General features: G+C 48.5%; 1 protein-coding gene across 1 annotated transcript in view; it reads right to left on the bottom strand.

Annotated features, from left to right (window-relative positions):
• PAPPA (pappalysin 1) overlaps positions 1–26,957 on the bottom strand; it is a 1,283,063-nt gene that overhangs the window by 876,550 nt on the left and 379,556 nt on the right. The window lies entirely within an intron of this gene.

Consider the following 26,957-nt stretch of genomic DNA (forward strand, 5'->3'; position numbering starts at 1 on the left):
ATGATGGTCGGAGGGCAAGCTACAGGGGATTGAAGGCTACCGGGGCATGTTGGATTGGTCCAACTTTTGGCTATCCATCTCACAAGATCTGTGGGAACTGAATCCTTGGCCATGAAAAGATTGAACAATTGGTTTGCTGGGATCACTGGGCATGTAAAGCCGTGGTTGAAATCCTCTTCCATGCTCACAAAAGGGAAAGAAGGCCGGCTGGAGTTGACAAGGGGCCATGAAAGATCCAAGGACCTGACCAAAGCCCTGTTGTCCTTAAAGCACTCCAGCACTGAGTCTACCTTCTCTCCAAACAGATGGGCGCCATCATAGGTCGTGTCCATGAGCAAGGTCTGGACATCCCCCAAAAAGCCAGTGATTCTCAATCAGGCATGACGCCTAATGGCCACCAACAATTAAATTACTTTGCAGAGTGAGTCAGTCATGTCCAGCCCACATCTGATGGTGAACTTGGCTGCATCCCTCCCATCAGAAATTGCTTGAGAGAGTATGGCTCAAGCCTCCTCCGAGATCACGGACAGCACTTGCACACAGGACTGTCTCTACTTGCTGTGGTGTCCTAAGGATTCTGAGAAAACTAACACACTATCTCTCCCCGGAAGCACGTAAACAAGTCTCGGTGGCTCTCATCTCCCCTCGTCTGGACTATTGTAACGCCCTATATCTGGGCATTAGCAAAAGACTGGTCCATCGTTTACAAGTTGTCCATAATGCAGCAGCAAGGTTTGTTGTTGATGCTCCCAGACGGTCCTCAGGAGCCCTGATTAGAAAGAACCTTCACTGGCTTCCTGTGCAGGCCAGGATAAACTTCAAGGTTCTTGTCCTTACTTTCCGTGCTCTTCACGGATCTGGTGCAGAAGACATTAAGTCTCTTGTGTCTCTCTACACCCCGGGCAGGGCCTTGCGCTCCGCCAATAAAAACCTTCTGTCTGTCCCTCGAACCGTTAGGGCCAGATGGGGAGGGAAGGCTTTTTCTTCCCTGGCCCGAAATTCTGGAACCTCCTTCCTGCAGAACTTAAGGGCCTGGCATCCCTAGACTTGCTCCGTAAAGGCATGAAAACTTGGCTCTTCGCGCAAGGGCGCACAAGCGATTTAGGGCCGGACACTATAAATTGGACTACCTTTACTCGATTTGCACCTTAGAACTTGGACTCCTGAGGCGAGAAGCCGGGAGTCAGGGCATTCACATTTTAAATTGTTGAATTTGTACTGCTCACGCTATCATTTTAAAAAAACATACCTTGTTGTATTTTATATTTGTTTTAATTGTGCACCCTCAGCGCATCATGCATCTCTGTAACGGACCCCCTGGGATTCCTTACGGCGTTAGGGAGCCGATTTTGGGCTCAAGCTAACGATCTGCCTTAATCTCCCGGCGCAGACTTCGGGCGCCATCTTGAGGGAGGATTAGGTCAGGGGTGCAGTGCTCAGGCCGATTTAGGGCCGGACACTATAAATTGGACTCCCTTTACTCGATTTGCACCTTGGAACTTGGACTCCTGAGGCGAGAAGCCGGAAGTCAGGGCATTCACATTTTAAATTGCTGAATTTGTACTGCTCACGCTATAATTTTAAAAACACATACCTTGTTGTATTTTATATTTGTTTTAATTGTGCACCCTCAGCGCATCACGCATCTCTGTAACTGACCCCCTGGGATTCCTTACGGCGTTAGGGAGCCGATTTTGGGCTCAAGCTAACGATCTGCCTTAATCTCCAGGCTCAGACTTCGGGCGCCATCTTGAGGGAGGATAAGGTCAGCAGTGCAGTGCTCAGGCCGATTTAGGGCTGGACACTATAGAATGCACGCCACCTCCCGTCCGCGCAGCGGGCGCGCCGTTGGGCAAGCCCGTCTGGGCCCGTCTGGACCGGTACGGGCCGCGGGCCAGAAACCCTGGCCGTTTTCACTTGAGCAGCATGTAAAGTACTCACGGGAACAACTGTTGCGTTTTAGACCCAGAAGGCCACCCTCAGAACACCTGGGGGCAGATTTATGACGGCCTTGCGCCGCCGGTGCGTCACTTTATTTGACGCAACGGCGGCACAAACAATGCGCCCTATTTACAACGTGATGCATCTAGGAGATGCGTCACGTTGTAAAGCCCTGTGCCTCAAGGAGGCGTTCCGGCGCAGGGGGGGCGTTCCTGCGCAGGAACGCCTCCTAAAAGTGGCTGAGTGAAATCTATGAGATTTCACTCAGTCACATTCAGGACAATGCTGCGTCAAAACCCTGCGCCTGCTTGAAGCAGGCGTAGGTCTTGACGCAGCATTGTGGAGATGGGGCACCCCCGAGCCTTGCTGGAGCTGCGTCGCGCTTGCGACGCAGCTCCAGCAATGCGCCACCTTTACGGCACAGATGCGTCACGCATCTGTGCCGTTTTTGCCCCATGGTGCGCCGCATTATAAATGCGGCGCACCATGGGTGGCGGAGCAGCGGCGCACGATGACTGGCTCATCCCCAGGGATGCGCCAGTCATCATAAATCTGCCCCCTGATATTTAGCTCTGAGGACCCCCTCCCGAAAGGCAATCGATCAGCTATCTTGACCTTGGATGAGGGCATCACCGTCCATTCCACGAAGTATGGGAGCCTGGCACTGCTTAACTGTAGATCTGTACCTAAGCATTGTCTAGAAATAAACCTATTGATCCAGGACGCCAAATTGGATATACTGCTCCTTACAGAAACCTGGCTGTCCCCTAATTCGGAGGCTGATATAGTTAATGCGCTGCCTCAGGGATTCCTTATACAGTATCAAAATCGATTTCATGGGAAAGGAGGCGGCCTGGCCATAGTATATAGGGACAGGTTCGCCTGCAGGATTTTGGAAGGCGGAATTTCAGACTGCGAAAGTATTCATTTCAGTCTACAGATCACCCCAAATAAATCCCTATCGGGTCTCCTTATATATCGCCCGCAGTGTAGTCTAGGACAATTTGTAGGATCTCTCTTAGAATCCACATTTGCTCTTACTGCTACAGCCTCTAACTCCATTTTACTTGGGGACTTAAACCTCCACTTCGACGTCTTTTCCGAGAAGGTGGCAATGGATCTTAAGTTGGAATTAAATTCACTTGACCTGCATCTTAAAAATAATGAGGCAACGCATATGAAGGGCCATCTTCTTGATCCTGTTTTCTCGAATATTTTACATTTAGAATCACGTCCTCCCTGTCCTCTACCCTGGTCAGACCATTTTTTGGTGCCGTTTGCATGGCAAATCAATACTGACTGTGTCCGGGTACAGGCACCACGCATTTTTGAGAGAGCATGGTCCAAGCTCTCTTTCGATAGCTGGACCGATAGACTGGAAAATATAGCTCCCCCCTCTGTTTCCGACACTTTGGAGGCGGATAAGAATTTTACCATCTGGCTGAACAGTTCCCTAGACTCAGTATTATCCAGGAAAAGAGTGGAAAAGAGGAGCATGGGTCATAAATCACCATGGTATTCTCAAGAACTTAGAGATCTAAGAAAAATGTGTAAAAAAATTGGAACGCACATGGAGGAAAGACTGGGCTGTTCATAGTAAAGTAGAGTACAAAGCTGCCATTAGGACCTACAAATTATCTAGGAAAAAAGCCCAAGCCGCTTTTTTTGAGGAGAAAATTAGAATGTCCTCTAATTCATCTAGAGAGACTTATAAAATTGTGAAAGATCTGCTTAAAGTCCCGTGTCCCCCAATGAGGCAGGACGCGTCGGAAGCTAGATGCAATCAATTTGCAGTCTTCTTTGAAAATAAAATACAAAACATTCTAAATAGTCTGCAGCAGAGCGGTCAAATAGGTGACCTTGTTGAAGCGACTGCTCATACCCCTGGTCCCCATTTGGACTCCTTCACCCGGGTATCACTGGAAGACTTCCAAGCAGTTCTGTCCTCTATGAAGAGCGGTTCCCCTAATGACCCTGCGCCTATGCACGTGCTTAAACGTGTGGCATCTTCCATCTCACCCTTGGCCTCGGACCTTATTAATGCCTCTTTTGCACAGGGATCCGTCCCTCCAGGTTGGAAGCAGGCTGTAGTAAAAGCACTGTTAAAGAAACCAGGACTTGATCCTCTGGAGATGGCTAACTTTCGACCAATCTTGTTGCTACCAGGTCTTAGTCAGATCGCGGAGAAGATTGCTAATCAGCAGCTTTCGTCCTTCTTGGAGACCTATAGGTTACTTCGCTTATCTCAAACAGGTTTCCGCCCAGGGCAAGGCACTGAGTCCGCCTTGATAGCTGTGATAGAAGAGAAAAGGTGTATTTTAGACTCTGGAGGATCAGCGTTGGTGATCCTCCTGGATCTAAGTGCAGCCTTTGACACGGTGGATCATAAGATCTTAATCCAGCGTCTGTCCAATTTGGGGGTAGCCGGTACAGCACTGCGGTGGCTCACGTCCTTTTTGGAGAATAGATCCTTCCAAGTGTGGGATGGCAGTGCCCGCTCCAAGCCAACCCCCCTTCAGTGTGGTGTCCCACAGGGCTCATCATTGAGCCCCACTTTGTTTAATGTATATATGGCCCCCCTGGAAGATGTGGTCACTCCCTTTGGGATTAAAATAGTCATCTATGCAGACGACACCCAACTTGTCGTCTCGCTTTCCCAAGAGAAAGACTGCTCAGAAAACCTCTATGGCTGCCTCTCAGAAATCCATTCATGGATGAATAATTCTCGTCTTAAATTGAATGGGGGAAAACAGAGCTCATGCTATTAGGCCGACAGACAACATCTCTTCCGAATTCCATCTGGCCCCCTTGCCTGGGGGTTCCCCCCTCCCCGAAGAACGAACTTAAAAGTCTGGGGGTGTGGCTTGAGCAAGACCTCTCCTTCAGGACGCAAGCAAAAAAGATCGCGGGTACCTGCGTGGGCTTACTTCGGTCAGCTCGTAAGATCCTTCCCTTACTTCCAGCGCAGTCCAGGAAGCTGCTTATTTAAGGGCTAATCCTGTCTAGGTTAGAATATAGTAATGCCCTCTTTTTGGCCGGCCCAGAATCAACCATCAACACCCTCCAACGCGTGCAGAATTCAGCGGCTAGGCTGCTTACAGGTACACCCCTCAGAGCATCGGCCAAACCCGCACTCAAAGCCCTTCATTGGCTGCCCATACGGAAAGGATTAAGTTCAAGTCCTTATGCCTTGCCCACAAATCTCTCCAAGATAAGGGGCCCCCTATTATTGGGAGCCTGCTCCGCCCCTACAGGGCCGTCAGGGCTTTGCGCTCGGACCATGGAAATTTGGCTAAAGTCCAAAGAGTCAAGAAGGCTCGGACTGGTGGGCGCCGATTCTCGGTCAACACGGCGACCTTGTGGAATGCCCTTCCGGTTGGACTTCGAACAGAAGTGAGCCATTTAAGATTCCGAAAGCTCCTTAAAACGTTTTTGTTCCCTCAGGGTGCGTAAGGGCTCGTCCTCCCCCCAGCTGTCCTTGTTCTATAGCGCTGGGACGCTCTCGGGCAGCCATGCGCTTTATAAATCTTTTTTCATTTCATTTCATTTCATTTCACAAGCCTACCTGTAACCCTTCATCTGTGTACACACCTCACTCTGCTGTTTTCCATTTTATGCGCCTTGACGCCTCTGGGCAAAGTCGCGCAATATAAATTTCATATTCATTCATTCATTCAGTCATTCACTTGCGCAACCGTGTCCCAGACTGTATGGGAGCATCGGTCCAAGAGGCATTTGGTGTTCACTGACCATGCTGGCAGAAGAAAACATTTTCTTCCCAAATATATCCAGCCTTCTGAATTTCCTGTCCAGTGGAGTGGTAGGAATGTGTTGGGTTTAAGTTTGAAGGTAGAGGCTTGGACCACCAAACTTCCTGGAGTGGAGTGCTGGCGAGGAAACTGGGGCCCCCTAGGGCAGGGCGATGGCGGCGAGAAACTGTCCTATGCACAGGAGCCCTTGTGCAGAGCTTGCACCAAGCCCCAAGTTGGACGTCAGTCAGGGCTTTATAGAATGGAAGCAATGGTTTAGTGGGGACACCTCCGGGCTGAAGCACACCCATCAAGACGTTTGTCTTGACTGCCACTGAGTAAGGTCCAGGACTTCAGCAGCTCTCCACCAGACCCTGTGGCCAACTCTGCGCTGCCCATAGTCTTTGGCAGTGCACAGCATAGGATTGGCCACAGGGCCTGCCATGTGACCAACCCACCTGAAGTCAGCCAACGCCCGCAGCATGCTTCAAACCCGTTGCCACATACAAGCTTTGGTGATGTGGCTTAGGGTTGTCCTTTGTACCCCGAGGACTCAATCCCCAAGGCCAAAATATATATATTAAGTGGAGGGGGGAGTGAAGGTCCTCTCCTCAGCCATGATTGTACACATTTCCTGAGTCTCAATTGGCCCCTGAGACCCCATCTCCTGAGGGCAAATTCAATTTAAAATGGGGAGAGGGCAATGGGGCCCCTCTCTCCCAGCCTCATTAGGCCCGGGGACTCCATCCCCAGGGACAAATACAATTAAACAGTGGAGAGGGTGTGCGGTCCCCCTCCCCAAGCCTTCTTAGACCCAGGGACCCCAATCCGTGAGGAAAAATCTAAGAGGCCTTCCTCCCTTAGCCTTAATAGGCCAAGGGGACCCCAATGGTCAGTTATATGTGGGTGCCACAGGGCCCACTTGGAGCATCCACCAACCAAATAGGTCCTGAGTATGATGAGGGAGCCGGCAGTGCTCCCCCATAGTGGGAGCAGCTATATATGCTTGCTCCCTCTGGGCAGAGCAATATGTGCATAAGAGCAGGCATGGAAACAGAACACAAGTCTGCTCCTATTTGGTGGGAGATTTAAAAATGCTCCTGCCCGAGGGGTACAAACCTTTTCCCTGCCTGTGGAAGCTGCTGGCAGGGAAACTATTTTGTCCCGGGGGTGGGTTCCCCGGGACACAGTCACTGAGCCAGCCCTGAGGAGATGGGGTCCCTGGAGCCATTAAAGGCCCCCTCCACTTTTGTTTTACATTCCCGGCCAGCGAATTGGATTCCCAGGGCCAAATTAAGCTTAGGGTGGGGGGACCATGCCTCACCCTTCATGTAATTACCCGGCCCCAGGGGAGGGGGTCCCCGGGGCCTTTCAAGGCTCAGGGAGAGGGACAGTGTTCATCCACCCCCTTTATTAAAATGTCGGCCACAGGGGATGGAGTCCTGGGGCCCGATTCACAGAACTAACTTAAGACAAAATCCTAAACTTACTACCATTTTGGTATTCACAGAAGGCACTTACTAGTTTTGGTATTCACAGACGGCACTTACTCATTCCGGTATTCACAGAAGTCATGTAGGAGTCCTAAAGTTAGGAGTCTTAACTTTACTACTCCAAAACTGAGAAAAATCCTAACTTTAAGACTTTCGGTATTCACAGAAGGCATTTAGGAGTCCTAAAGTTAGGAGTCCTAACTTTACTACTCTTAAACGGAGAGAAATACTAACTTTGAGACTTTCGGTATTCACAGAAGTCATTTAGGAGTCCAAAAGTTAGGAGTCCTAACTTTACTACTCCTAAACTGAGAGAAATCCTAACTTTAAGACTTTCGGTATTCACGGAAGGCATTTAGGAGTCCTAAAGTTATGGGTCCTAACTTTACTACTCCTAAACTGAGAAAAATCCTAACTTTAAGACTTTCGGTATTCACAGAAGGCATTTAGGAGTCCTAACTTTACTACTCCTAAACTGAGAAAAATCCTAACTTTAAGACTTTCGGTATTCACAGAAGGCATTTAGGAGTCCTAAAGTTAGGAGTCCTCACTTTACTACTCCTAAACTGAGAGAAATCCTAACTTTAAGACTTTCGTAATTCACAGAAGGCATTTAGGAGTCCTAAAGTTAGGACTCCTATAGTGTTAATACAATATCAATGATAATTATTTGATGGTTAAAGTGTCACATGATCTGTGCAAAAATATCAACTGTACTGGTAAATGTAAACATGATCCCAATAACTGAATAAATAATATGATGGTTAAAAGCTGGCATATCTCTAATCGCAACATATGGTAGACCTCCATATCTAGTGGACTTAACCGGTATCGCAAAGACATCTACCCAATCAAGATCGATGATGGAACCATTCCTTATCTCTTCCTAAGCATAATGTGACAATCCAGAAACAATTAATATTGGTAATTTGCGTTAGCAATGATAATATGTGGTCACTCATTGCACCCGTCTTTATGTACAAAAAACGAAGGATCATATTGGAGAAAATACATAATATTCAAAATTCCAATTCCAATTCATCATATGTGCATTGAGGGACCGTGATTTAAAACATGATTCGGAATACATTATGCCATGATTCAATCAGAAAGCTGTAAAAAGTGACAGTCCATTTGATGATAGTTGTTCACATCATAGAACAGTTTCATACAGGTCACTCGGGATTTATGTAATATTGTTAATTTAGATGCACATGGAGTTCTGCATCCTCAGGGAGTTTCTTTACCCAACATTATAATTAGTCTGGACTCCTCGCTTCTCAATCCTTGTTCCCAGTCAACCCTCGATTGTTCTTCTTCATATGTTTAATCCTGTATAATTTAAAACCTGTTAGTAACCATTCATGATATTTCTCCAAATGGCAATCCGTAGGATAGCGCTTGTCCCCAATTTTTATGGCCCGAATATGCTGTAATATTCAGATTTTTTGTTTGTTAATCGTACTGCCAATGTACAGCTTTTCACAGTCATATTTCAAGACATATACTACATGGTCTGTATCATACGATTCTGAATAGTGATTATAAGACCATCATATGTTTGATTGGTGTTCTGATTTAGTCCATAATGGAAAGATTTACAGGAGCTACATTTCACAAATCCCATCATTCTCGTGGACTGCCAATTCCTTCCTTTGTAGGTATCATAATAACTGCGTGTAGGGATATCTCCCAAGGATTGAGTGTTTTTTGGAGGTTATGCATGGTCCTCAACCTGTGACACTTTTAATATGATCATCACTTTTAAGGATGTGGCAGTTTTTACGCATAATCTTCTTAATACTCGATTGGGCCTGCGCAAATTCTAAAAAACAGTCTCTTTATTTTTGATTTCTGGTGGAATTAATTTTTTGTTGTTGGTACTAAACCTCTTCTCCTGTTCTTTTAGCTACTCTTTTTTTGCATCTCGTAAAACATTAAGGGGATAACCTAGTTAAGTAAATCTGCCCATCCTCATAGTAATCTCTTTCTCGTACTACTCCATAGTTGAGCAGGTTCTCTTTGCTCTCAACATCTGACTGTGAGGAATACTCCACTTCAATACAGCTGGAAGACCACTATTGGCATGAAGGATTGCATTTGTGGCGGTTGCATTTCTGTGCATTCTCGTTTTTAGCTCTGCAATATTGACTTCCAATTCTATGTCTAAAAAATCACAATGTACTGGACTATGTGTGCTGGTATATTGTACATTCATTTGGTTGGTGTTCAGTTTAGCAATGAACACATTCAATTGTGATATTCCTCCTTCCCAAACAATAAATAGATTGTTTAAAAATCTGGTCCATAAAATAATAGTTTGCATATACTCATCATTCTCTTCGGCCCAGGCCAACTCCTTCTCCCACCACCTCATGAACAATATTACATAGGTGGGGGTGAAGGAGGTGACCATGGCAGTCCCTTGTTGTTAGAGGCAATACTTGCTGTTAAAAAGGAACACATTATTAGTCAAACAGAACCTCACATGTCAACCACCAGGCAGGTGAGTATTACTTTCTATATTCGGTAACAACTTGCAAGCAGGCAGCAGCGAGAAAAATGCAACCGCATTCATTCCAGACGTGTTTCAGGAAGCTCCGTTCCCTGTCTCAATGGCTCGGTTGCTGAAATGGAAGACAGAGTTCTCCGAGCACTTCTCACTTCCAGAGACCGGCCCCAGTGGGCGTGGCCATATGCAATGGCTTATGGTTCCTGTAGTGCCGCAGATAATAAGTCTCTTATGAGTCCATCTTGCAAACAGCAGTTAATCACATTAAAACACCTCAGTGGGTTGGTGCACATTCTCGCTTGGCAGCCTGCCCCGCTTTGCAGTGGAAACCTAGAAAACTGCCTCCCATCATCGCGCTGACACCTTCCTAGCGCCAACACAGGGCCCACTGACAAGCGGTGGGCTTCTTCTCGCAGCCGGGCTAGCCACTAAAAATCCAACTCAGAAGGTTGCGCCACTGAAAAGAAGCCATCAGGCAGGTGAGTATTTCTTTCTTTATTCGGTAACAACTTGCAAGCAGACAGCAGCGAGAAAAATGCAACCGCATTCAGGCCAGACGCGTTTCAGGAAGCCCCGTTCCCTTTCTTAATGGCTCCGTTGCTGAAATGGAAGACAGGGTTCTCCGAGCACTTCTCACTCCAGAGACAGGCCCCAGTGGGCGTGGCCATATGCAATGGCTTATGGTTCCTGTAGTGCCGGAGATAATAAGTCTCTTATGAGTCCATCTTGCAGACAGCAGTTGATCACATTAAAACACCTCAGTGGGTTGGTGCACATTCTCGCTAGCTTGTGCCTCGGTAGAACCGAGGCACAATTAAGCAGAAAAACAAACTTCAAAACACGCAAAGGGGGCAGGGTAAAAACACCCTGACACCCTAGGCCTGCTCAGGGGGTCCCACAAGGATCCCCAAGGCCAAAAATATATATATATATTTTTTAAATCGCAGCATACACGTAGGATCCGCGCTTCCCGCCTCAGAAAAAACAAATGAAGAGCGGGCTCCCGTGCTTCGTTTCTAATTAGCCCCCAGGGGGGGCCAAGTCCCGGGGGCAATATATTATAGTAATGAACCACAGGGACCGCCACCTCCCGGGGCTTTCTGTAATATGTGGGGGGCTCACAGCCCCGGGGACCGCCACCCCCCGGGGCTTTTAAAAACATGAGTGGGGGGGCTCAAAGGCCCCCCAAACCACGGGGACCGCCACCCCCGGGGCTTTGTGGTAATATATGCGGGGGGCTCACCGCCCTCCAGCAGCCCCGGGGACTGCCACACCCCCAGGCTTCTGTTTAAAAAAAACCTGTGCGGGGGGGCACAAGCCACTCCACACGCTCCAAGGACCGCCACCTCCCCGGGGCTCTAAATATTCAAATTGGGGGGTCTGTGACGGACACCCCCAGCCCCGGGGACCACCACCTCCCCAGGGCTTTAGAAATGGTGGGAGGGGGCAGGGGGGCTGCGCGGCCCCCCTTCTGGAGCCTTGTCGTGGCCCTGGGGACCGCCACCCCCCAGGGCCTGCTCCTGCAGTGTTCTGGGGTGCGCACCCTGGGACACTGTAGTTTGCTATGGCAGGGCGGGAGCCTCGCAGCTCCCGCCCTGCCATAGCAAACTAGGTTTGAATTTTGAAAGAGAGAGCACGAAAAAATTCAAACAAAATTGCTTTTCCACACGGGGAGCTGCATCTTAGCTATGCAATGCCAGTTCCCGAAGGACACGGGGAGCCGGCGGGACCGTGGGGGGATTGGGGACACAGAGAGGACCCGCCCCGGGGGATGGGGTCCCCGGGGCTACAAGTGGCCCGGGAGCGTTTGCAGATGGGGAATGAATTCCCCATTGAATACTGGGGGTCTCTGGGGGCCAACTAGCCCACCAGGAACCTCCAGTATGTGCCAAGGGGCTGCGTTGCAGTTAGGTGTTCTGAGGCCATGCCCCATTTTACACCTCTCTGCAACGCAGCTCTGTGGCGCCTAATGGAGGTAGCTGGTGGGCTAGTTGCGCCCCAGGGACCCTCAGGATTCAAGGGAAGTTAATCCCCCAACTTAAAACACACCACGGGGAGCGTTTGCACAGTGGTGAGGGGAGGGAACGGGGCCTAAGGTGACATGTGTGCAAACACGCCCTGTGGCGCGTTTTAAGTTGAGGAATTAAAATATCTTCAATCCTGAGGGTCCCTGGGGGCCAACTAGCCCACCAGGTACCTTCAGTAAGAGCCACAGAGCTGCGTTGCTCAGTATTGTAAAAAGGGGCATGGCCTCTGAACATCTCTCTGCAATGCAGCTCTCTGGCGCATACTGGAAGTACCTGGTGGGCCTGTTGGCCCTCAGGGACCTAAGGATGAGAAGAAAGAAATTCTCCAAATAAAAATGCGCCACAGGGCGTGTTTGCAGACATGTCACCTCAAGCCACGCCCCCTTCCTTCACCATTGTGCAAACGCGCCCCATGGCGAGTTGTAAGTTGGGAAATTAATTATCTTTCAATACTGAGGGTCCCTGAGGGTCAACTAGCCCAACAGGTACCTCCAGTATGTGCCACGGAGCTGCGTTGCAGACAGGTGTTCAGAGACCACGCCCCTTTTTACACCTCTCTACAACGCAGCTCTGTGGCGCTTACTGAAGGTACCTAGTGGGCTAGTTTGACCCTAGGGACCCTTAGGATTCAATGGGACTTAATTTCCAAAACTTAGAACGGATGCCGGGCACGTTTACACAGTGGTGAATAGAGGGGACGTGGCCTGAGGTGACGTGTGCAAACACGCTCTGTGGCGTGTTTTAAGTTGGGGAATTAATGCCTCTTCAATCCTGAGGGCCTCTGGGGGCCAACTAGCCCACCAGGTGCTTCCAGTAAGTGACACTGTGCTGCGTTGCAGAGAGGTGGTGCAGGCCGTGACCCTTTTTACACCTCTCTGCAACGGCGCTTACTGGAGGTACCTAGTGGGCTAGTTTGACCCTAGGGACCCTCAGGATTCAAGGGGACTTAATCTCCCAACTTAAAACGGCCACATGGCGCTTTTACACAGTGGCGAGGTGACGTGTGAAAAGACGACCTGTGGTGCATTTTAAGTTGGGAAATAATTCCCCTTCAATCCTGAGAGCCCCAGGGGGCTAACTAGCCCACCAGGTGCTTCCAGTAAGCGCCACTGCGCTGTGTTTCAGAGAGGTGGCCCAGGCCGTGCCCCTTTTTACACCTCTGTGCAACGCAGCTCTGTGGCTCTTACTGGAGGTACTTAGTAGGCTAATTGGACCCTAGGGACACTCAGGATTCAAGGAGACTTAATCTCCCAAATTAAAACGGACACAGGGAGCGTTTACACAGTGGTGATGGGGGGGATGGGGCCTGAGGTGACGTGTGAAAACACACTCTGTGGCGTGTTTTAAGTTGGGGAAATAATTCCCCTTCAATCCTGAGAGCCCCATGGTGCCAACTAGCCACCAGGTGCTTCCAGTAAGCGCCACTGCGCTGTGTTTCAGAGAGGTGGCCAAGGCCTTGCCCCTTTTACACTTCTCTGCAATGCAGCTCTGTGGCGGTTACTGGAGGTACCTAGTGGGCTAGTTTGCTAGTTGGACCCAAGGGACACTCAGGATTCAAGGGGACTTTATCTCCTAACTTAAAACGGCCACAGGGTGCGTTTACACAGTGGTGAAGGGAGGGGATGGGGCACGAGGCGACGTGTGAAAACACGCCCTGTGGTGAGTTTTAAGTTGGGGAAATAATTCCCCTTCAATCCTGAGAGCCCCAGGGGGCCAACTAGCCCACCAGTTGCATCCAGAAGCGCCACTGCGCTGTGTTTCAGAGAGGTGGTCCAGGCTGTGCCCCTTTTTACACCTTTCTGCAACGCAGTTCTATGGCGCTTACTGGAGGTACCTAGTGGGCTACTTGGACCCCAGGGACACTCAGGATTCAAGGAGACACTCAGGCACATGCATCATTGTTGGCTTTTGCTATTCCTTAATTGCGATTTTTAAGGAATCGCATATAAGGAATCTAAAAAGCCTATGCATGTAGAAATTGCTTAAAAAATAGCGATTTCTAAACATTCCTTAATTGCGAGTCGCAATTTGCGAGTCGCAATTAAGGAATACCTCCCCATTCATTCCTATGGGCCTAAAGGCCCATAGAAATGAATGGGAAGGCAATCTCAATTTGTGAATCTCAATTAGTGAATCGCAAATTGAGAATGCAATTTCAAGGGTGTCAAAAGGACACCCTGTTGCACCCCTGAAATTGATCCGTGCACATATGTTGCGCACACACATGCCCTAAGGGCATGTGTTTGCACAACATGAAACTTTGAAAAATGCACAAAAGTGCATTTTTCAAAGTTTGTGCAAATTACCATGAAGTTCAACTTCATGGTGATTTGCTCCCCCAAATAGCGAAATCGCAATTTTTTTTACTTTCATGCATTACATTTAAGGAATCGCAAAATGCGATTCCTTAAATCCAATCGCAATTTGAGAACTCACAATTAATTGCGAATTCTCAAATTGCGTTGATCCTTGATGCATTGCAGAAGCTAATTTTGCGATCGCAAATGACCTATTTTTGCGAACCCCACCATTTGCGATCGTGAAAGGCTTTTATGCATGTGACTGACTATCTCCCGAATTCAAATGGACACAGGGCGCGTTTACACAGGAGTGAAGGTAGGGGATAGGGCCTGAGGTGACGTGCGCAAACACGCCCTGTGGCGGGTTTTAAGATGGGGAAATAATTCCCCTTCAATCCTGAGGGACCATGGGGGCCAACTAGTCCACCAGGTGCTTCCAGTAAGCGCCATTGCGCTGTGTTTCAATGAGGTGGCCTAGGCCGTGCCCCTTTTTACACCTCTCTGCAACGCAGCTCTGGGGCACTTACTGGAGGTACCTATTGGGCTAGTTTGACTCTAGGGACCCTCAGGATTCAAGGGGACTTAATCTCCCAAATTAAAATGGCCACAGGGCGCCTTTACACAGTGGAGAAGGGAGGGTATGGGGCCCGAGGTGACGTGTGAAAACACACCCTGTGGCGCGTTGTAAGTTGGGGGAATAATTCCCCTTCAATCTTGAGGCCTCCAGGGGGCTAAGTAGCCCACCAGGTGCTTCCAGTAAGCGTCATTGCGCTGTGTTTCAGACAGGCGGCCCAGGCCGTGCCCTTTTTTACACCTCTCTGCAATGCAGCTCTGTGGCGCTTACTGGGGGTACCTATTGGGTTACTTGGACCCTAGGGACACTCAGGATTCAATTGGACTTAATCTCCCAAATTAAAACGGACACATGGCACGTTTACACAGTGGTGAAGGGAGGGGATGGTGTAGGAAAGTGGCTCTATATATACTGGACCAAAGTAAGGTACAGTGTGTATAGAGTCCCCAGAGGTTAGGCAGAGGTTAAAGTTAGATATAACCTTACTCTCTAAAGTGGTAGCTTGGTCGAGCAGTAAGGCAGTATCAGAGGACAGTGTAAAGCATTTGTTTTACACACTCAGTCAGCAACTGGTCTCACACACTCAAGAACTGAACTCTAGGCCAATTGTTTTGTATCAAAAGAAAAAGTTGTTTTATTTTAGAACCAACAAGGTATCAAAATATACTTTCTCAGGATGAGTTACTTTAGTTAAATACTTTTCAAATAGGCAATAGACTTTTTGAATGCAATAGTGACAGTTTGTTGCAATAGGCAACATCATTTCAATCACAATGCAACATTGAGGCCAATGGGAATTTCTGGTTAAATGCAATTAGTTACTTTGTAGATTACTTTCATAACCACAGGACTGGATCCTAGATTCAGTCCCGGGACATGAGCTGTAAACAGTTAAGTAAAAGCGTTTTGGTTACAGTAGTGATTTTTAAGGAATATGATTGTATTTTAAAAGTTGACACTTGGAAACTTTTTCAGTTGGAATTACCAATGTTATCCTATAGAAGGAAATTCAATTTGCAGGAAAAGTATGTTCACGTTACTTTTGTAATCCAGTGCTGGACTCCTAGGTTCAGCACTGGGACCTCTATCTAAAACAGGCAAGTAATTACGTTTTTGTCGTTGGCACGATTTTTAGAGAATATTTGTAAGTTTCAAAAATCGACACTTCGAAACTTTTTCAGCAAAAGCAAGCAATGATATCCTATGGAAGGAAATTCAAGTTACTGGTGAGTACAGTAAGAATTACTTTTCAGGATCAGTACTGGGCTCAAAGATGGGGCACTGAGGTCTCTCCTGATAACAGGTGAGTAAATCGGAATTCGTAGTTCGGCTGATTTTAGAGGAATATTTGAAAGTTTCAAAAATCGACACAAACTTTTTCAGCAAACAGCAGGCAATGATATCCTATGGAAGTAAATTCAAGTTACTGGTAAGTACGGTTAGAATTATTTTTCAGTTCAGTAATGGGCTCAAAGATGCAGCACTGAGGTCTCTCCTGATAAAAGGTTAGTAAATCGGAATTCGTAGTTCGACTGATTTTAGAGGAATATTTGTAAGTTTCAAAAATCAACACAAACTTTTTCAGCAAAAAGCAGGCAATGATATCCTATGGAAGGAAATTCAAGTTACTGGTAAGTACGGTTAAAATTACTTTTCACAGTCAGAACTGGGCTCAAAGATGCAGCACTGAGGTCTCTTCTTATAGCAGGTGAGTAAATCAGAATTCGTAGTTCGGCTGATTTTAGATAAATATTTTAAAGTTCCAAAACTCCACACGAAAGAATTTCCAAGTGAAACCAGTCAATGTTAGCCTATGGAAGAAAAGTGAGTTATCAGCTTTTAGGTAACTACTCGACTGGCAGAGTTAAGGTTCTGGGCATAGACTCAGGGGTCTCCCAGGGTCAGGTAGGTACAGTTGGTACACCCTCAGCGCTATAGCCGGGTGTAGAGGTAGTTAGACCCAATGTTATCCAATGAGAGGCAGGGGGCCTTCGGTTGGTGGCTGCTGGTGAGCAGGCCATGCGGCTGTGGGAGCTGGGCTCCTGGTCGCTTTCTCAGGGCAAATGGGGAAGTAGGATAGGACAAAGGTTGCACTGCCAGGGGCACTCAGGCGGCTGGATGCAGGATGCTTTTGAGCCGTCGGGCGCTCAATGTTATTCAATGGAGATCTTTAAAAGGGAATAAAGGCTGCAGGCTCGGATGTGGATCTTCTAGAGCGATGAACACTTTTAGGGTTAAGTTGGGAACTTGGAGGGTAGGTATCCACCCTGGAGTTGGGCAAAGGAGAACGGGGGGTGCCGGGGTGTCTTTGGACGTCAGGAAATCTTACCCTCTGCTAGTCGCGGTTGGAGGGGTCCCTGGTTCTGAGTCTGCAGGCGTCATCTGGGTCATCAAGGAGGGTCCTTGGGCACTGGATTCCAGGTCAGAATCACCAGGGGGACGTCCTCAGGGTCTTTGTCCACTCGGGCATAGGCCTGGCTCGGCGGGTGCAGAGTGGGCTGGATTCTGCATTTCCTGGCTGGCACCAAGGGTGTTGTTGTTTGAGCAGAGTTACTGCTCGTGGGAGTCCCAGTCTCTAAGAGGGTCAAGGAAGGCAGGTCCTCTTGGGTTCTTGGGGTTGCTGTCCGCAGGAGACTCCGGGATTCATCAGGAGCAGGTTCAAGGATCAACAGGCCTGTAGGGCTGGGGCCAAGTCAGTTGGTGTTGTCCTCTTGTTAGCAGCTGTATGGCGGGTCTTCTTCTTCTTGGTCTTCATTCTTGTTTCGAAATCAGGTTCTGAGGAAGGAAGGTACTAAATTCAGGGGCGTTACAGGCAGGGGAAGGGCAGGGCGACCTAGCACCTTGCCAGGACGTGCATTGCTGCAGGCCTAGGAGAGCGGGGGGCTCTCCACCCAGGGGTCCAGCAACATTTCTGCTGTGTGGCAGACTAGGCAGCCTCTCTCACAAGACGTGGATTGTAGGTTAGGTTTCAGGGGGCACCCCTAAGATGCCCTCTGTAGTGCATTTTACATTAAATCCCACACTGGCATCAGTGTGGGTTTAATGTGCTGAGCAGTTTGATATCAAACTTGTCAGTCTTCAGTGTAGCCATTATGGTGCTGTGGCGTTCGTAATGACAACCTCCCAGCACCTTATACTCTTAATGGCATCACTGCACTTACAGTGCACAGGAAGGGCCCTGGGTACTGTAGGGGCACTGGGCTCATGCACCTGTGCCCACACCACTGGCATAGGGCACCCAGCTAGAGGGGTGACTGATGTATGCCAGGGCAGTGGTTTGTGGGCATGGCACACAGGGATGTGTGCCATGTCAGCTCTTTATTTAGTTCTGCACCAGGACACTCATTCTGCAAATGCAGTGTGTGGGTGTCAGGGTGCAGGGTCCCTCAGGGTGGCACAATAAGTGCTGCAGCCCTTAGGGGTCTTCTCTGGTCACAATGCCCTGGGTACCTAGGGTACCATTTACCAGGGGCTGACATGTGGCCAGAGATGCCAATTGGGTTTCAGCTTCAATACAGTTTTAGGGAAGGAACACAGGCCCTGGGCACCTGATTGGCAGGAGCCCAGGGCAAACTCAGTCAAAGCACATCAGCAATTCAGCAAAAAGTGGGGGCATACCATACAAGAAAGATGGCACTTTCTCACAGATGGGGCCTGAGGTGATGTGTGCAAACACGCCCTGTGGCAGGTTTTAAGATGGGGAAATAATTCCCCTTCAATCCTGAGGGACCCTAGAGGCCAACTAGTCCACCAGGTGCTTCCAGTATGCGCCGCTGCGTTACACAGAGGTGGTCCAGGCCGTGCCTTTTTTTTACACCTCTCTGCAATGTAGCTCTGTGGCGCTTACTGGAGGTACCTAGTGGGCTACTTTGACCATAGGGACCCTCAGGATTCAAGGGGACTTAATCTTACAAATTAAACCGGCCACAGGGCGCGTTTACACAGTGGTGAAGGGAGGGGATGGGCCTGAGGTGACGTGTGCAAACACGCCCTGTGGCGGGTTTTAAGATGGGGAAATAATTCCCCTTCAATCCTGAGGGACCCTGGGGGCCGACTAGTCCACCAGGTGCTTCCAGTAAGCGCCACTGCGCTGTGTTTCAAAAAGGTGGCCCAGGCCGTGCCACTTTTTACACCTCTCTCCAACGCAGCTCTGTGGCGCTTACTGGAGGTACCTTGTGGGCTACTTGGACCCTAGGGACACTCAGGATTCAAAGGGACTTAATCTCCCAAATTAAAACGGACACAGTGCGCATTTAGACAGCGGTGAAGGGAGGGGATGGGGTCTGAGGTGACGTGTGCAAACACGCCCTGTGGCGGGTTTTAAGATGGGGAAATAATTCCTCTTCAATCCTGAGGGACCCTGGGGGCCAACTAGTCCACCAGGTGCTTCCAGTAAACTCCACTTTGCTGCGTTGCAGAGAGGTAGTCCAGGCCGCGCCACTTTTTACACCTCTCTGCAATGCAGCTCTGTGGTGCTTACTGGAGGTACCTAGTGGGCTACTTGGACCCTAGGGACACTCAGGATTCAAGGGGACTTAATCTCCCAAATTAAAACGGACACAGTGCGCGTTTAGACAGTGGTGAAGGGAGGGGATGGGGCCTGAGGTGACGTGTGCAAACATGCCCTGTGGTGGGTTTTAAGATGGGGAAATAATTCCCCTTAATCCTGAGGGACCCTGGAGGCCAAATAGTCCACCAGGTGCTTCCAGTATGCGCCGCTGCGTTACACAGAGGTGGTCCAAGCCGTGCCTTTTTTTACACCTCTCTGCAATGCAGCTCTGTGGTGCTTACTGGAGGTACCTAGTGGGCTACTTGGACCCTAGGTACCCTCAGGAATTAAGGGGACTTAATCTCTCAAAATAAAACGGCCACAGGGCGTGTTTATACAGTGGTGAAGGGAGGGGATGGGGCCTGAGGTGACGTGCGCAAACATTCCCTGTGGCGCGTTTTAAGATGGGGAAATAATTCGCCTTCAATCCTGAGGGCCCCTGGGGGCCAACTAGTCCACCAGGTGCTTCTGGTAAACGCCACTGTGCTGCGTTGCAGAGAGGTGGTCCAGGCCATGCCACTTTTTACACCTCTCTGCAACACAGCTCTGTGGCGCTAACTGGAGATACCTGGTGGGCTAGTTTGACCCAAGGGGCACTCAGGATTCAAGGGGACTTTATCCCCCAAATTAAAATGGCCTTAGGGTGTGTTTGCACACGTCAGCTCAGCTCCCCTCCCTTCACCAGTGTACTAATACATTCACTGCGCCAAAACCCAAACACTTATAACTTCACGAAGGAACTCTACTTGCAATACTCTAATCATTCAGTCAGTACCCAAGTACTCCTCCAGTGACCCAGGCTTTAGCACATGGACTGCTTCAAACCCCTATCCACTATGCACGCAGTCTTCTAACCACCTACAAACTTGTCTTTCACACTTTCAATTCTCCAGTCAGTAGCCAGCAAACACCCTGTCACTCCCCTTAAACTCCTGTAGTGACCCATTCAGCACCATGCACTAATCCATTCACTGCGCCAAAACCCAACCACTTATAAATTCACCCAGGTACTCTCCTTGCAGTACTCTAACAATTCAGTCAGTAACCAAGTACCTATGCACTGAGCCAGGCCTTAACACAAGGACTGCTTCAAACGGCTACCCCCTATGCATGCAGTCATCTAACCACCTACAAACTTGTCTTTCATACATTTAATTCCCCGGTCAGTATTCATACACTTCCAGCAAACACCCTGTCACTCCCATTGCACTCCTCTAGTGACCCAATCAGCATCATGTACTAATCCATTCACTGCGCCAAAACCCAAACACTTATAAATTTACCCAGACACTCATCTTGTAGTACTCTAATCATTCAGTCATTACCCAAGTATTCATGCAGTCAGCCAGGCCTCAGCACATGGACTGCTTCAAACCCCTATCCACTATGCATGCAGTCCTCTAACCACCTACACACTTGTCTTCCATACCTTCAATTTCACAGTCAGTATATATACACTTCCAGCAGACACCCTGTCACTCCCTTTGCACTCCTCTAGTGACCCATTTAGAACCAGGTACAAATCCATTCACTGCGCCAAAACCCAACCACTTATCAATACACCCAGACACTCTTCGTGCAGTTCTCTAATCATTCAGTCAGTACCCAAGTACTCATGCACTGACCAAGGCCTAAGCACATGGACTGCTTCAAACCCCTACCCACTATGCATGCAGTCATATAACCACCTACACACTTGTCTTTCACACCTTTAATACCCCAGTCAGTATCCATACACTTCCAGCAAACACCCTGTCACTCCCCTTGCACACCTCTAGTGACCCATTCAGCACCATGCACTAATCCATTAACTGCGCCAAAACCGAAACACTTATACATTCCCCCAGGCAGTCTCCTTGCAGTAATCTAATCATTCAGTTAGTACCCAAGTACGCATGCAGTGACACAGGCCTTAGCACATGGACTGCTTCAAAACCCTATCCACTATGCATGCAGTCTTCTAACCACCTGAACACTTGTGTTTCACACCTTCAATTCCCCAGTCAGTATCTATACACTCCAGCAAACACCCTGTCACTCCCCTTGCACTCCTTCAGTGACCCATTCAGCACCAGGTACTGATCCATTCACTGCGCCAAAACCCAACCACTTATAAATTCCCCCAGGCACTCTCCTTGCAGTACTCTAATCATTCAGTCATTTCCCAAGTACTCATGCAGTGAGCCAGGCCCTTGCACATGGACTGCTTCTGACGCCTATCTACTATGCATGCAGTCCTCTAACCACGTACACCATTATCTTTCACACCTTCAATTCCCAAGTCAGTATCCATACACTTCCAGGAAACACCCTGTCAGTCCTCTTGCACTCCTCTAGTGGCCCATTCAGCACCATGTACAAATCATTCACTGAGCCAAGACCCACACACTTATACATTCACCCAGGCACGATCCTTGCAGTACTCTAATCATTCAGTCAGTACCCAAGTACTCATGCACTGAGCCAGGCCTTACCACATGGACTGCTTCAAACGCCTATCCACTATGCATGCAGTTCTCTAACCACCTACACACTTGTCTTTCACACCTTCAATTCCCCAGTCAGTATCCATATACTCCAGCAAATACCCTGTTACTCCCCTTGCCCTCCTGCAGTGACACATTTAGCACCATGTACTAATCCAATCACTGCGCCATAGCTCAAACACTTATAAATTCATCCAGGCACTCTCCTTGCAGTACTCTAATCATTCAGTCAGTTCCCAAGTACTCATGCAGTGAGCCAGGCCTTAGCACATGGACTGCTTCAAACCCCTACCCACTATGCATGCAGTCATCTAACCACCTACACACTTGTCTTTCACACCTTCAATTCCCCAGTCAGTATCCATACACTTCCAGGAAATACACTGTCACTCCCCTTGCACTCCTCTAGTGACCCATTCAGCACCATCTAGCAATCCATTTACTGTGCTAAAACCCAACCACTTATAAATTCACCCAGGCACTCTCCTTGCAGTACTCTAACCATTCAGTCAGTACCCAAGTACTCATGCAGTGAGCCATGCCTTAGCACATGGACTGCTTCGAACGCCTATCCACTATGCATGCAGTTCTCTAAACACCTACACACTTGTCTTTCACACCTTCAATTCCCCAGTTAGTATCCATACACTCCAGCAAACGCCCTTTCACTCCCCTTGCACTCCTCCAGTGACCCATTCAGCACCATGTACTAATCCAATCACTGCGCCAAAACCCAAACACTTATAAAATTCATTTAGGCACTCTCCTCGCAGTACTCTAATCATTCAGTCAGTTCCCAAGTACTCATGCAGTGAGCCAGGCCTTAGCACATGGACTGCTTCAAACCCCTATCCATTATGCATGCAGTCATCTAACCACCTACACACTTGTCTTTCACACTTTCAATTCCCCAGTCAGTATCCATACACTTCCAGGAAACACACTGTCAGTCCTCTTGCACTCCTTTAGTGACCCATTCAGCACCATGTACTAATCCAATCACTGCGCCAAAACCCAAACACTTATAAAATTCATCCAGGCACTCTCCTTTCAGTACTCTAATCATTCAGTCAGTTCCCAAGTACTCATGCAGTGAGCCAGGCCTTAGCACATGGACTGCTTCAAACCCCTATCCATTATGCATGCAGTCATCTAACCACCTACACACTTGTCTTTCACACCTTCAGTTCTCCAGTCAGTATCCATACCCTCCAGCAAACACCCTGTCAACCCCCTTGCACTCCACTAGTGACCCATTCAGTAACATGTACTAATCCAATCACTGCGCCAAAACCCAAACACTTATACATTCATCCAGGCACTCTCCTTGCAGTACTCTAATCTTTCAGTCAGTTCCCAAGTACTCGTGCAGTGAGCCAGGCCCTTGCACATGGACTGCTTCTAACGCCTATCCACTATGCATGCAGTCCTCTAACCACGTACACACTTATCTTTCACACCTTCAATTCCCCAGTCAGTATCCATACACTTCCAGGAAACACCCTCTCAGTCCTCTTGCACTCCTCTAGTGACCCATTCGGCACCATGTACAAATCATTCACTGCGCCAAAACCCACACACTTATAAATTCACCTAGGCACTCTCCTTGCAGTACTCTAATCATTCAGTCAGTATCCAAATACTCATGCAGCGAGCCAGGCCTTAGCACATGGACTATTTCAAACCCTTATCCACTATGCATACAGTCCTCTAACCACCTACACACTTGTTTTTCACACCTTCAATTCCCTAGTCAGTATCCATACACTCCAGCAAGCACCCTGTCACTCCCCTAGCACTCCTCTAGTCACCCATTCAGAACCATGTACTAATCCATTTATTGCGCCAAAACCCAACCACTTATAAATTCACCCAGGCACTCTCTTTGCAGTACTCTAATCATTCAGTCAGTACCCAAGTACTCATGCACTGAGCCAGGCCTTATCACATGGACTGCTTCGAATGCCAATCCACTATGCATGCAGTCCTCTAACCACCTACACACTTGCCTTTCACACCTTCAATTCCCCAGTCAGTATCCATACACTCCAGCAAACACCCTTTCACTCTCCTTGCACTCCTCAAGTGACCCATTCAGCACCATGTGCTAATCTATTCACTGCGCCAAAACCCAAACACTTATAAATTAACTCAGGCGCTCTCCTTGCAGTACTCTAATCATTCAGTCAGTACCCAAGTGACAAATGTGACAAATGCTCGGCAGTTCGGGCTGGACTGTTCCCATGAGGCACAGGGTCAAGGCTGATTTGCACATGGCCATGTCTGAACTGGGGTGGTGTGAAGTGCAAAAAAACGATGGATTTAGGCCCAGATCACTGTACTGGGGTGACATTGATCTGCATTTTGTCCATCAACTGTTGGTTTTGCAATTGTCACCCCGAGTGAGATGGGTATGCTCAGACGTGAGTCCCATGCTCTCCACACCACTGGAGTCAAGCTATCCTGGCTGAAGACGGCTGATAGCTAGAAACCGGTCCTAGGATGCTTGATTCTGGTCCAGGAAAGACATGGCACGGCAGTTCGGGCTGGACTGTTCCCACGAGGCACAGGGTCAAGGCTGATTTGCATATGGCCATGTCTGAACTGGGGTGGTGTGAAGTGCAAAAAAACGATGGATTTAGGCTCAGATCACTGTACTGGGGTGAATGTATGACATTGTTCTGCATTCTGTCCATCAACTGTTGGTTTTGCAATTGTCACCCCGAGTGGGATGGGTATGCTCAGACGTGAGTCCCATGCTCTCCACACCATTGGAGTCAAGCTATCCTGGCTGAAGACGGCTGTTAGCCAGAAACCGGCCCTAGGATGCTTGATTCCGGTCCAGGAAAGACATGGCTCGGCAGTTCGGGCAGGACTGTTCCCATGAGGCACAGGGTCAAGGCTGATTTGCATATGGCCATGTCTGAACTGGGGTGGTGTGAAGTGCAAAAAAACGATGGGTTTAGGCCCAGATCACTGTACTCGGGTGAATGTATGACATTGTTCTGCATTCTGTCCATCAACTGTTGGTTTTGCATTTGTTACCCCGAGTGGGATGGGTATGCTCAGACGTGAGTCCCATGCTCTCTACACCCCTGGAGTCAAGCTATCCTGGCTGAAGACGGCTGAAAGCCAGAAACCGGTCCTAGGATGCTTGATTCCGGTCCAGGAAAGACATGGCTCGGCAGTTCGGGCTGGACTGTTCCCATGAGGCACAGGGTCAAGGCTGATTTGCATATGGCCATGTCTGAACTGGGGTGGTGTGAAGTGCAAAAAAACGATGGATTTAGGCCCAGATCACTGTACTGGGGTGAATGTATGACATTGTTCTGCATTCTGTCCATCAACTGTTGGTTTTGTATTTTTTTTATAATGGCCTCCATGTCTTCCGATCCCACTTCTGACACCAAATGTCGGAGGGAAGGTCGGAAGCAGAAGCGAGGAGGCCGTATGGGGTCAATATTGAAAGGGCTTCATTTGGGATTGTAACACAAGTGGACAAAAGTAACAGTCTTGGCAGTCCCAAAATGTAGTAAACAAGAGGAGTTGAGGTAACTTCTTCAAGGTCCGGAGGGCTCCCTGGTAGGTTGGTCTTCTATGTGGCCCAGAAGCCTATTACGGGCTTCTACCGTTGTATCTCCGGGAGTGTCTCAAAACAAAAACAAGAGAGAATAAGGGTAAGATTCCCCTGTTTTATTCTTATCAGGATACCGTCACCAAAATGAACCACGTGAGTGGGAAAGGGCTGTGACTGAGGGAATAGGAGCGGGTGTGAGGGTACTCGCGGTAAGGCTTCTAGGTAGACCAGGCAGTATAGTGCACGGGAAGAGTCGGACAGAGCGAGATTCAGGCATTAAGATCACCCATTGACCCTTGGTTGCACATAATCACCACTACGTCTATCCAATGCCACCCGCCGTCCTTAACACACTCCCTCCCCCTCCCTAAGCCCTTTTCCCCAACACGTACCTCTAGGAGCCACAACTCTCCTGAGTTGTGGCGGCGGGCGCGACTTCCGGAATCCACCACTCTTCGGTCAATGTTTCCGCGTCGTCTTCTCCGGGGTTCCAGGCTCCGGCGTAGTGGGCTGCGAAGTCTTCCCAGTCTGCTGCTTGGGCGTCAGCTTGGTTGCTGGACGAGTCTTCGGTCCGGCTTCCTACGTCTACTCCTAGGCTGTCCGACGGCGCGTCTTCTGAAGCGTCTTCCCCCTTTTCCAGCCAGTCGTGACCTTTCTTTCTTCTCTCGGATTGGCTGGCTAAGGTTTCGTTCCCACCTCCTACATGAGTGAGCTCTTCCTCTTCCGGGTAACTTCCTGGGTTCTGCGGAAGGGAAGAATCTGCAGTTAACAGGAGTGGAGCGGATGCTTCTTCGTACCAATAAGGAGTTCAGGCCGGCTTTTGATGGTCGCTGCACATATCGTTGGAGGTATGCCCGGGGTCTCCCTCACATCGCAATAAAGAACATAACATAAAACAACTCTTGTATTTATCTAAACAAGAAATCAATCAGCAGCTACATGCCAGTACCCTAATGAAATACCACCGGGCACAACGCATACCAAGGGGTTTAAGAATTTCCTTAAAACCGTCTTTATGCAAAATACACAGAAGTTTAAAGACCGTTGGTACACGATCCTGAACAAATGTTCACTGGATTTAATTCTTATTATTATTGAGGAACTATGAAACATATTGGAGGACCTATCTAAAGAAATAGTCACTGTCACAACGGAACTCACCAACTCTTTGTCTACTGACGATTAGGCAAAAGTACTAGAGGACATAAATGAACTAACAAAGGACTCCCAAGAAATAAACGAAAGAAAAATACACAGGTTTCATAGAGACACTGTGGACTACAAATTCGGCTAGGTATATAGCTGGGCCGAAGTATACGCACGACTAAGGCAAAATAAGCCATACACACAACAGTCTAAAACCTCCTCTTCGGGGAGTTACATATCAAACAGAACAAACTTACCAAGATCACAACAAAAACCACAAACACCGCACCTGAGCGAACAACCACAAACTTCTGGAGTGCCTTTTTTAGAATTAGGCCAACCAGACAAAGAAGACCCCGGAGGGGCTAAAGAAAAAGAAACCCCGCACACAAGGAGCACCACAGCGGGCACGAAGAAGGAAAAAGGGAAGAAGCCAACACCGAAGGAAACTTAGTTATCAACATTTCTGACCAGAAGCTGGAAGAGACAGAATTGAAGAAGTTACAGAAGGGTACTTCTTTTGTTCCCACGACACATACTAACAATTTGAAACTAGAAATAGCCTATTTAAACTGATGCGCAAACTACGCCTCAGGCATTTTT

The sequence above is a fragment of the Lissotriton helveticus genome, chromosome 5_1, assembly GCF_964261635.1.
Source record: "Lissotriton helveticus chromosome 5_1, aLisHel1.1, whole genome shotgun sequence".
NCBI lineage: Eukaryota > Metazoa > Chordata > Amphibia > Caudata > Salamandridae > Lissotriton > Lissotriton helveticus.